General features: G+C 43.3%; 1 long non-coding RNA gene across 1 annotated transcript; it reads right to left on the bottom strand.

The window, feature by feature from the left end:
* Positions 1-2,408: 2,408 nt before the first annotated feature.
* LOC112428803 (uncharacterized) lies at positions 2,409-6,959 on the bottom strand. The gene is made up of 3 exons (XR_003020854.2): positions 6,151-6,959; positions 5,672-5,862; positions 2,409-4,184 (listed from the first exon to the last, which is right to left on the bottom strand). It is a non-coding gene; the product is annotated as an uncharacterized lncRNA (long non-coding RNA).
* Positions 6,960-10,224: the final 3,265 nt, after the last annotated feature.

Raw genomic sequence — 10,224 nt, 5'->3', positions numbered from 1 at the left:
ACAAAAAATCAGCTGGGCGTAGTGGCAGGTGCCTGTAATCCCAGCTACTCAGGAGGCTGAGGCAAGAGAATCGCTCGAACCCGGGAGGCAGAGGTTGCAGTGAGCTGAGATCGCACCTCTGCACCCCAGCCCGGGTGACAGAGTGAGACTCCGTCCCAAAAAAAGAAGAAAAAAAGAAAAAGTGTTCAGTCTCCCCAGCCAAAAGAAAAACGCAAATCAAACCACGGTGAGACACTACTACACATTACCCACATGATCTCCAGTAAAAAGACTAACACACTACCAGGTATTGATGAGAATGCAGAGAAATCGACCTCTCATAAATTGCTGAAAAGACATGAACTATACAGATACCTCAGTCATCTGTTTGGCACTATCCTGGAATGTATGCATACCCCATAGCCCAGGAATTCCATTCCTAAGTATGTAACCAACAGGAACGAGTACATATGTGTTTCAAGAGACAGCCACAAGAATATAACAGCGCTATTCACCTTAGCCCCAAACTGTACATGACTCAACTGTCCATTAATGACGGAATGGATAAATAAAGTTATAATCATACAATGGCTTACTAAACGGTGAAGAAAATGAACAGATTACAGTACATGCAACAACATGGATACATCTCACTAAATAATGTGTAAAAACAGCTAGATGTAAATATTACGTAGTTTTAAAATTCCATTTGTAATAAAACTCAGATGTAAGGACAAGTAACATAGTATTTAGGGCTGCATAGTTTTGTGAAGATCTGTTACGGAGAAGAATTGCGAGGACAATGGTTATCTTAGGGAGTAGTGAGGGTTGCAATGGGAACACCTGGGAGAGGTCTGGGGGAGCTGGCGCTGCTTCTTTTCTGGGTGGGAGTGGTGACTGCATGACTTTTCACGTTCTAATCATTCAAGAAACCACCATTTGGCCGGGCGCGGTGGCTCAAGCCTGTAATCCCAGCACTTTGGGAGGCCAAGACGGGCGGATCACGAGGTCAGGAGATCGAGACCATCCTGGCTAATACGGTGAAACCCCGTCCCTACTAAAAAAAAAATACAAAAAACTAGCCGGGCGCGGTGGCGGGCGCCTGTAGTCCCAACTACTCGGGAGGCTGAGGCAGGAGAATGGCGGGAACCCGGGAGGCGGAGCTTGCAGTGAGCTGAGATCCGGCCACTGCACTCCAGCCTGGGCGGCAGAGCGAGACTCCGTCTCAAAAAAAAAAAAAAAAACAAAAAAAAAAACAAACCACCATTTACATTTTGGTCACTTTTATCTTTGTGTACGGTATTTCACAAAAACGCTTAAACGTATAAGGTATCAATTCCTTATCTTTTATAGAAAAAAAATAAAAACTTGCTCTTCGGTGCTCTCATAATGTTTAACCTTGTCTTTTACTTAAAGACCTCCAGGAACGGGCCTTAGGAGAGCCAATATATCCAAACAAGGTCGTGAGTGTCCCACTTCAAGAAGGAAAACTGAACAACTGGTTCATACAGCCTTGCTGCCACTGGTCGGAGCACCAGGTGGCCCATGACTCAAGACAGCCACCGCCAGCAGACATGGTGACCTGCAGCTCCCCACCTCACGTGCTCTACACAGCCCAGCCCACACTGCCTACCTTGATATCAATTCCTGCATTTTGCCTAATAAAAAAATCCCTACGCATGTTCTCACTTATAGGTGGGAGCTAAATGATGAGAACACATGGACACGTAGAGGGGAATAACAGACACCAGGGCCTACCTGACGCTGGAGGGTGGGAGAAGGCAGAGAACCAAGAAAAATAGTCAGTACTGGGCTTAATACCGGGGTGATGAAATAATCTGTACAACAAACCTCCGTGACACGAATGTACCTATATGACAAACCTGCACATGTACCCCTGAACGGAAATTTTTTTTTTTTTTTTTTTTTTTTTTGAGATGGAGTCTAGCTCTGTCACCCAGGCTGGAGTACAGTGGCGCGATCTCGGCTCATTTCGAGCTCCACCTCCCGGATTCATGCCATTCTCCTGCCTCAGCCTCCCGAGCAGCTGGGATTACAGGCGTCCGCCACCAAGCCCGGCTAGTTTTTTGTATTTTTTAGTAGAGACGGGGTTTCCCCGTGTTAGCCAGGATGGTCTCGATCTCCTGACCTCGTGATCCGCCCACCTCGGCCTCCCAAAGTGCTGAGATTACAGGCGTGAGCCACCGCGCCCGGCCCGAAAAGTTTTTAAAAAGGGAAGATGATAAATATAGAAACTCATTCTATTTTGTGTACAGTGATAAAATAAAACGTGGCTATAATTTGAGGTTCTAGATGATGTAATCTTCCCCCAGAGTATTCATTTCTGATTCCAGAAGGCAGTTAAGATAGGAGAAGATCATCAAATCCAAAGCCCAGGTTTCCATGGGTTTTAAGCCGGAACAAATAAAAGGCTTCTTAAAGATGCTAAGGAAGAATATTTTAATAAACTAATGGCTAGAAAGACATTTTAAAGAAGGAAACAAAACACTTAAAATCATAAAGAAAAACACACACAGAAAGGCAACATTTCTCTTCAGTAAAATATAACCATTAACAAAGTTAAAAGATGACTAAGAAATAATAGCACTACATATGAAAAAACGTTAAAAAGCACAATATATCAAGATTTCTTATAAACAGGAAAAAGACTAACACCTCAAAAGAAATACAAGCCAAGTATATGAGTCTCCATAGACACATACAAAAGATAAATTGCCTCTAAACATATGAAGAAGTGCTCGTATGATGAACATTTACTGATGAACAAAGCAAAACAAGTTACATTGTTCATTTACTTAATCTTTAAGATTATTTATAGAGTGTGAAAGTTCTGGGAAAATAGTACCTTGCATGCTGTGAGTGGGAGGGCAAACTGAAGGGCAATGTGTCTACCAAGTTTTTCAATGCGCTGGGACAGGTCACATCCACTTCCTTTTCTAGGACTCCATTTTCCTTTTCTAGAACTCAATGTGTGGAAGATCTCAGGACAGGCTCACTCGACTCCATCCTCGCCTCTTTGTAGGGTGACTCTTATTGAATCATAAGAGACCAGGATGTATTTGTCTAAAGGGCGTATTTGCCAAGGTCTTTAAAGCTTGGCTCATCAAGTGGCCTAGTTTCTGTCCAAGAGACCTCCTCTTAGAGGATCTGGAATGTGCAAGGGAGCCTAAGGCCGTCCTTCTGCAGCGTCTCCTGGCAAGCAGGGCTGGAGAGGGATTTGCTATTCTGCAGCAGGGGAGCAGAGGTTCCGGGGCCTGCTTCGTCATCATCTGGGCAATGGGAGGCAGGCACAGAGCCTGCTTTGCTGGTGCGGACCGCACCTGTGGCCGTATGATCCCGAGGCTGATCCTGTATCTTGGCAGCAGTGGTGGTCCTGAGCAAGCACCTACAGAAAGACCTCCTGATTCTGGCAGAACCAGAAGGTCTTTTAATGGGTCAGCGCTGAGATGCTCTGGGACCCCTTCCTGGAGGCTCACTGGAGCCTACTGCCTTCTCCAGCCCTTCCAGTACAAAATGCCCTGGATTAAATTCCTTTCTGCTTAATGACAGTGATCTCTGATATCTGCAAATGAATCCTGACATACCCTTACATAGAAAGAGCCCCTTTAATGGTCAAAAATTTGTACAAGGATCTTCCCTGTATTGTTTTTGTAATAAGTTAAATCCAAAACAACCTAAATGTCTATCAGTAGAATAGTGGCTAAATAAATCACCACGTATTACGTAACCTTCTTTAAACAATGAATCGTTTCTCCAAATATTGAAATCTGAAGATGTCTTGGATGTATTTTTTCATTCATTCAACAAATATTTATTGAGCTTCTACTGTGATGTGACCATGTGCCAGCCACTGTTATACAGACAAGAGCTATAACAGCAAGCACAACAAACAAAAATCTCTGCCCTCACAGAGCTTACGTTCCAACGACAAAGTGAAATGGATGTCAGAATAAACGCACAGTGTAATCAAATTTACAAAACACACACACTCTCTCCACACTCACTAATATGTGTAAAGAAAAACATCTAGAGGAATACACAGTAAACCACAAGCAGTGGTTATTTCTGAGGCTCATCTATCTGACTGCAGAGACAGCAGCTGCTCGTGAGGTCCTCACTGGTTGGTATCCCACTCTGGGGGATTCTAACAGTCTTATGGACAGAAATATTCAGTCCAGCTCCACCTGCCAAGAAAAGAGATGGGAACATTTATATGTTGATCTAGTTCAAAATAGCAAATAATACTTCTTGATTTGTTGTTACGTTTTTGGTAACTTAAGAAGTATCCCATGATGTTTGGTGTAACATTTACTCTATTATCCTTCTCTCCTCTGGACTAAAGCTGAATTGCGGCAATGAGAGGGCAGGAGGAGTCAGCTGAGTGGAGGTCGGTCTCAGATGTAGGATAACTGAGTAAAATGAAAATATTTACATAATGACGTGCCTAGGGGAGGAAGGAACAGGAAAGTTCCCGCACAAACTTACTGTTAATTCATTTCCCATCTTCACAGACTCACTCACTGGGCTTTCGGCTTGCATGTCTTCCTTCCTTTCTTTTTGAGATGGAGTCTCACTCTTGTTGCCCAGGCTGGAGTGCAATGGCACAATCTCGGCTCATTGCAACCTCCACCTCTGGGGTTCCAGCCATTCTCCTGTCTCAGCCTCTTGAGTAGCTGGGATTATAATTGTGTACCACCATGCCCACCTAATTTTTTTTTTGTATTTTTAATAGAGACAGGGTTTTACCATGTTGACCAGGCTGGTCTTGACCTCCTGACCTCAGATGATTCACCCGCCTCGGCCTCCCAAAGTGCTGGGATTTATAGGCATAAGCCGCCGCACCCAGCCCTTCCATGTCTTTCAATATGCATAGTCTAATCATCTAATTTAGTTGCAAATTATTTTAGCAGAGACAACCAGGTGCATCCTAAGATTAACTTTTACAACAGTCTTCCAATACAATGGCATGCTTGCTGCAGTCCAGGGAAGAAAGATATTGTTACTGTAGAGAGATGCACATTCTGTTTCTTCTATTTGCTATGTTTATGTGTACAGTATATGTATGAAGTATAGCTATGCATCGTTCTCATATAGGAAGATAAGCATGACTAAAGGGGAATTGTGAGACCATCAGACAATTCCAGGAAAAGCTGGGAACACACCTAGATCAGGAGTGACAGATTAGCACAGGTGCTCACGTACAAGACCAGATAGAAAAACGTCTAGCAGGTTGCAAGATGGGGATGGCCAGGGGTACCTATGAGAGGGCCAGGTGCACAGATGTGATGCCTCATTTCCTAGGAGATGAAGTCTCCAGCTGACCCTTGTAATTCTCATGAGATGACAAAAAGGCAAATAGCAGTGACCTGAATTTAATGGCTATGAGAGGCAGAAAAGAAAGGTAGCAAGGCAGGAACTGGATGGAAGGAAGAGCTAGAGAGGAAGAGGCTGCATTTGTGTTATTCATGCGCCAGGCTCTCCATCAGTGTCTCCCCGGAGCCTCAGCCAGGCTCCTGCAGGCAGTGGCTGCACCGGGTAGGACCCGGAAAGCGCCCTTGTGATTTTAACAGCCAGCATGGAGCCAGGGTGGAGTAGAGACAGTAGACATATCAAATGTCAGGCCAAAGTTTGAATTTGGAGCTTTGCTTCTAGAAAAACTGTGATCAAATACCTGGGCGTCCCAAGTCAAACGACTTGATAAGTGACTTCATGGTGGTTTTGGACTCTGAGGGCGTTGGAGATGTTCCGTTAACACAGACACCAGGTCACTGGCCAGAAACATTTACCTTGGAGGACTCCGGCTCTTCACCCACAGTTCTGCATGGCAATGAGCAAATCAGATTGAAAAGGTGGAGGACATCCCTATGGAAAAAAAAAAAGACAGAAGAAAACACAGCTGATCTGACATGGAGAAGATAAAGCTGGAAGGAAAATTCAAAATTCAACATCCTGTTTTCTCTATCAGCTTTGGCTCTTTAGGAAATAATGTAGATATTGCTCTCAATTTTAAAAAAGTTGTTTTCCTCCAAAATGGTCAGAAATAATATTTTTATCTGTAGAGTGACTTGATAGTAGCTCTAAATAAAATGTACAGCTATGCTGTAAATTGTGAAAAATGCAAATGTTATTGATCATAACTATCTCACTTACTGTCAATGGTGGTTGCAGGGCTTGTCAGCAAGTGCTCCAACCCCCATGTAGCACACGGAGGCTGGAAAGACGAAATCTCAGAGCTCTCCTGCAGCTGGGATTTTGGGTGTGATTTAAGTTCCACCAATCAGAAAGATTTGGGCAAGACCTGGAGTGGGACCTGAGTCAGGGACAGAGAGGCAGGGCACGGGGCATTCACTATGTGGACAGAGACCTGGCAGAGACAAGATCCTTCTGGTGCTGACAATTGCGGTGGCAGGTTTCCCAGTCCCGTCCTGGTGGAGGGAGCAGGTTCCCTGGTGGTCCAGTCGTGTGTGGAGACTTTGGGAGCTGCTCCTGGAAGCTCAGCCTTCCCAACAATTCTGCAAACCATTTAACACCTTTCTGCCTAAGCCAACGAGAGTGTGATCCATTATACATGACAGAATCCTGATTCAGACACTCTTGCCTTCTAAACATAAGAATGGTAAACAGTACTCTAAAATCACACTGCAATTCTGCACGAGGGGAAGCTCCTGCTCTCCCCCAAATACCCTGGTGTGATCTTTGTGAGGTTTCTAAGTTTAAGCACAGACTCATAGCAAGTCTTAAACGATAGATTATCAGCCCAATCCTCAATCCTCTCATGCATGGCTTCCTCATCTAGGGGACTTTGGCATGTCATGTGATCTCCCTGTGAGTCAACACAAGAACTCCCAATCTTCTCATTGCTAAATCACTGCTCTCTTCATTGTATCATATTGCCACAGCTGTTTTGCAACATGACTAATTTATGAGAATAGTTCAAACAGAATGTTTCTGGAAGCGTATTTTAATAAGGTCAGTGGAAGTTTAAAACATTTACTGATGGTTTTGAAGTTAATCTAGCTGCTCATAAGCTTCTGTGATTAACTTTATGTGTACTTAATTCTCTAAGCTTTCTTCTGTTGCTTTGTAAACATGAATAGAAATCATTTAACAGAAACAGAATTTGAAACATTTAAACCACACTGCCTTAACACTGTTGACTTCACAGCCCTTTCTGAGCGAAAAAAAAAAAAATCAGTAAACTGAAAACTCCATTGGAAAAAATTACCAGGGACTTTGGAAATTGTAGGCGGCTGGGTTTTAAACAATGTTTTAAAAGGTTTACTGAGAGGAACTGGTTTTCATATTTTCCCCTTTATGTTACATAATAAAATTCATCTACTTAAACGACAAGGTAAGACATAGAAAAGTCAGACCGGGGTTCATACTTTACGGAATAAAATCAGGTGGTGAAGGCAGAAAGACAATGAAATCAGGTTAGGAGCAGAAATACGTTTCCTCTGTCTGTGCCAGCCACTCTCAGGAAGGTAATGGACAAACAAAATGGGCTACCTCCTTACCAGTCCATTTAAATGACTCAGTACCCAAGACCTCCCAGGAGGATTATTTTAAACAATGCATGTTCATTTCCTTCTTTGATAATTTAATAAGAACAAAACAGAGAAGCCTACATTCTGCTGAGGCATTCCCTTCAGTCATCCACGTTTCTCTGGAATCCAAAATATCAAATAATAAATAGACTAATTTAGACTCTTCATAAGAAAAAAGCAAGGACACAAGAAATCCATTTCCAGTACCCCTGCCTTCTTGCATCCCAAGATGACATTTCAAACACAGTCTCCTTGGCGAGAACAGTAAGAGTCAGTATGATAAAACCCTGTCTTATTTAAGCAGATTAGAGAAATGCCCACTACATACCCACCGTCTTATATAACAGCGATGTGTGTTGTGTGCGCGTGTGTGTGTGTGTGTGTGCGTGTGTGTGTGAGGGAGTCACAAAACAAAGCCTGAATTGAATAACCAAAGAAAACACTTATTAATAAAGCTACTGGGTTCATTAGTATGTACTTTGATTATAAATAAGCTTGAAATTCCTTGCAGAAGCCTATCTATAGAATTGTTTAGAAACCACTAATAACAGCCCTAGCAATAAATGAAGTATTACATTTCCTCTGTTCCAATGAAGAAAACTCTGTAGTTGGCCGGGCGCGGTGGCTCAAGCCTGTAATCCCAGCACTTTGGGAGGCCGAGACGGGCGGATCACGAGGTCAGGAGATCGAGACCATCCTGGCTAACACGGTGAAACCCCGTCTCTACTAAAAATACAAGAAAAGTAGCCGGGCGAGGTGGCGGGTGCCTGTAGTCCCAGCTACTCGGGAGGCTGAGGCAGGAGAATGGCGTGAACCCGGCGGGGCGGAGCTTGCAGTGAGCCGAGATCGCGCCACTGCACTCCAGCCTGGGCGACAGAGCAAGACTCCGTCTCAAAAAAAAAAAAAAAAAAAAAAAAAAAGAAAACTCTGTAGTCTATAAAGAGTATTAATAGAGAAACAAATCTTTAAAACAAATTTCTAAATAATTTAAAAAAATATTTTGCAAAATCTTTAAGGATATAGCCAGATATATCTTAGCAAATTCATTAAGTGCCGGAAAAACTGCAAGATACCACTACAGGATAAACATTTGTTCAAGGCTAGCTACTGCCCGTAAGGCTGAGGTTAAGTTCTAAACTCAACCTGTAAAGCAACAATCACACATGTGGTCAAATTAGCCTTGAAAATCCCTCCAGTCACTCAGAAATATGTGCTTTTGTAAACATGACTGTTTATAAACACACCATCTCTCTGTAAGTCTCACACATTCACTTTCCCTCCAGCATTTCAGAGTTGGCTGCTGCTTCTTTTTTTTTCTTTTTTTTTTTTTTGAGACGGAGTCTCGCTCCGTCGCCCAGGCTGGAGTGCAGTGGTGCAAACTCGTCTCACTGCAAGCTCCGCCTCCCGGGTTCACGCCATTCTCTTGCCTCAGCTTCCCGAGTAGCTGGGACTACACGTGCCCGCTACCACACCCGGCTAAATTTTTGTATTTTTAGTAGAGATGGGGTTTCACCGTGTTAGCCAGGATGGTCTCGATCTCCTGACCTTGTGATCCACCCGCCTCGGCCTCCCAAAGTGCTGGGATTACAGGCATGAGCCACCGTGCCCGGCCTGGCTCCTTCTTTAGCTATTTCACAGATGAAATAGCTCCTTTGTGTTTAGGGGCCACATTTAAAACAACAAAAATGAAGCATGTGTTCTACCCACCCCCACCATATAAAGTTATAATAGTAATAGATAGTTTCACTGAAACAAATAAACATGTGTCTATGACTCCACCGTACATGCCAGGCATGGTACCACATGTCTAAAGTTATCCAATTTAATTTTCCACAAAACTCCCACATATTAGCCTTTATTTTAGATGAAAATTTGACGAGAGTCATGTGGTTCATAAATGGTGAATCTGGGATGCAAATCCAGCTGTATTTGGCCATGCTTTCTCAAATTTTCTGTAGTGCACGAGTGTTCTGTGAGAAGTATTCACGGTTCTAAAAACAATACTGACAGTATTTCTTCTTAAAATTTATTTTAAGCATATTGAAGAAAAAACACTCCCGATATTCCAGTGTTATTTTTATATAGTAACCTGCTCTTATGAGGTGGCAACCCATACCTGAGAATGACAGTTGGAGGCCAGACCGCCCGAGGCTGTGTCACACACAGCAGGTGATGTGCACCCCACAGGCAGGCAGTGTCTCCAGGGAGCAGAGCAAGGTGCATGGCCCTCCTCACTGAACGCCAGTCTGCCTTCTGTGTCTGCTCATGTAAGCACAAACACATAGATGTCTGTATATGTCTGTAATTGTCTTCCTTTAAAACTTTTATTTAACATCTCTAATTTGTGGCTTTCCTTGTTATGTTAGAAAATAAGAGTCTTCAAATGTCAGTGATTGTCTGCAGCATTTATTGGTAAGTATAGGCTGGTGCTGCAAAAGTAATGGCAAAAATTAATTCTGCACCAACCTATCCTTCCTCAAGTCACCACTTTATGTTGTTGTTTATTCTGACCCAGGCACAGGTGAGCTCCTGGTCTATGATGATTTTTAAAGTATTCAAAGGTTAACTGTGTTTGGGAAGCGTTGCATGGCACCACTGCTACCTTCACAACAGGCAGATTAACATTTGTGAAGGGGAGGGCCGTGCCAACCACATGCTCATGCCTGCTGGGCTCTTT

The sequence above is a fragment of the Macaca nemestrina genome, chromosome 17, assembly GCF_043159975.1.
Source record: "Macaca nemestrina isolate mMacNem1 chromosome 17, mMacNem.hap1, whole genome shotgun sequence".
Classification (NCBI taxonomy): domain Eukaryota; kingdom Metazoa; phylum Chordata; class Mammalia; order Primates; family Cercopithecidae; genus Macaca; species Macaca nemestrina.
Note: the sequence above shows the minus strand (reverse complement) of the source record. Positions and strands in the feature narration are given on the sequence as shown.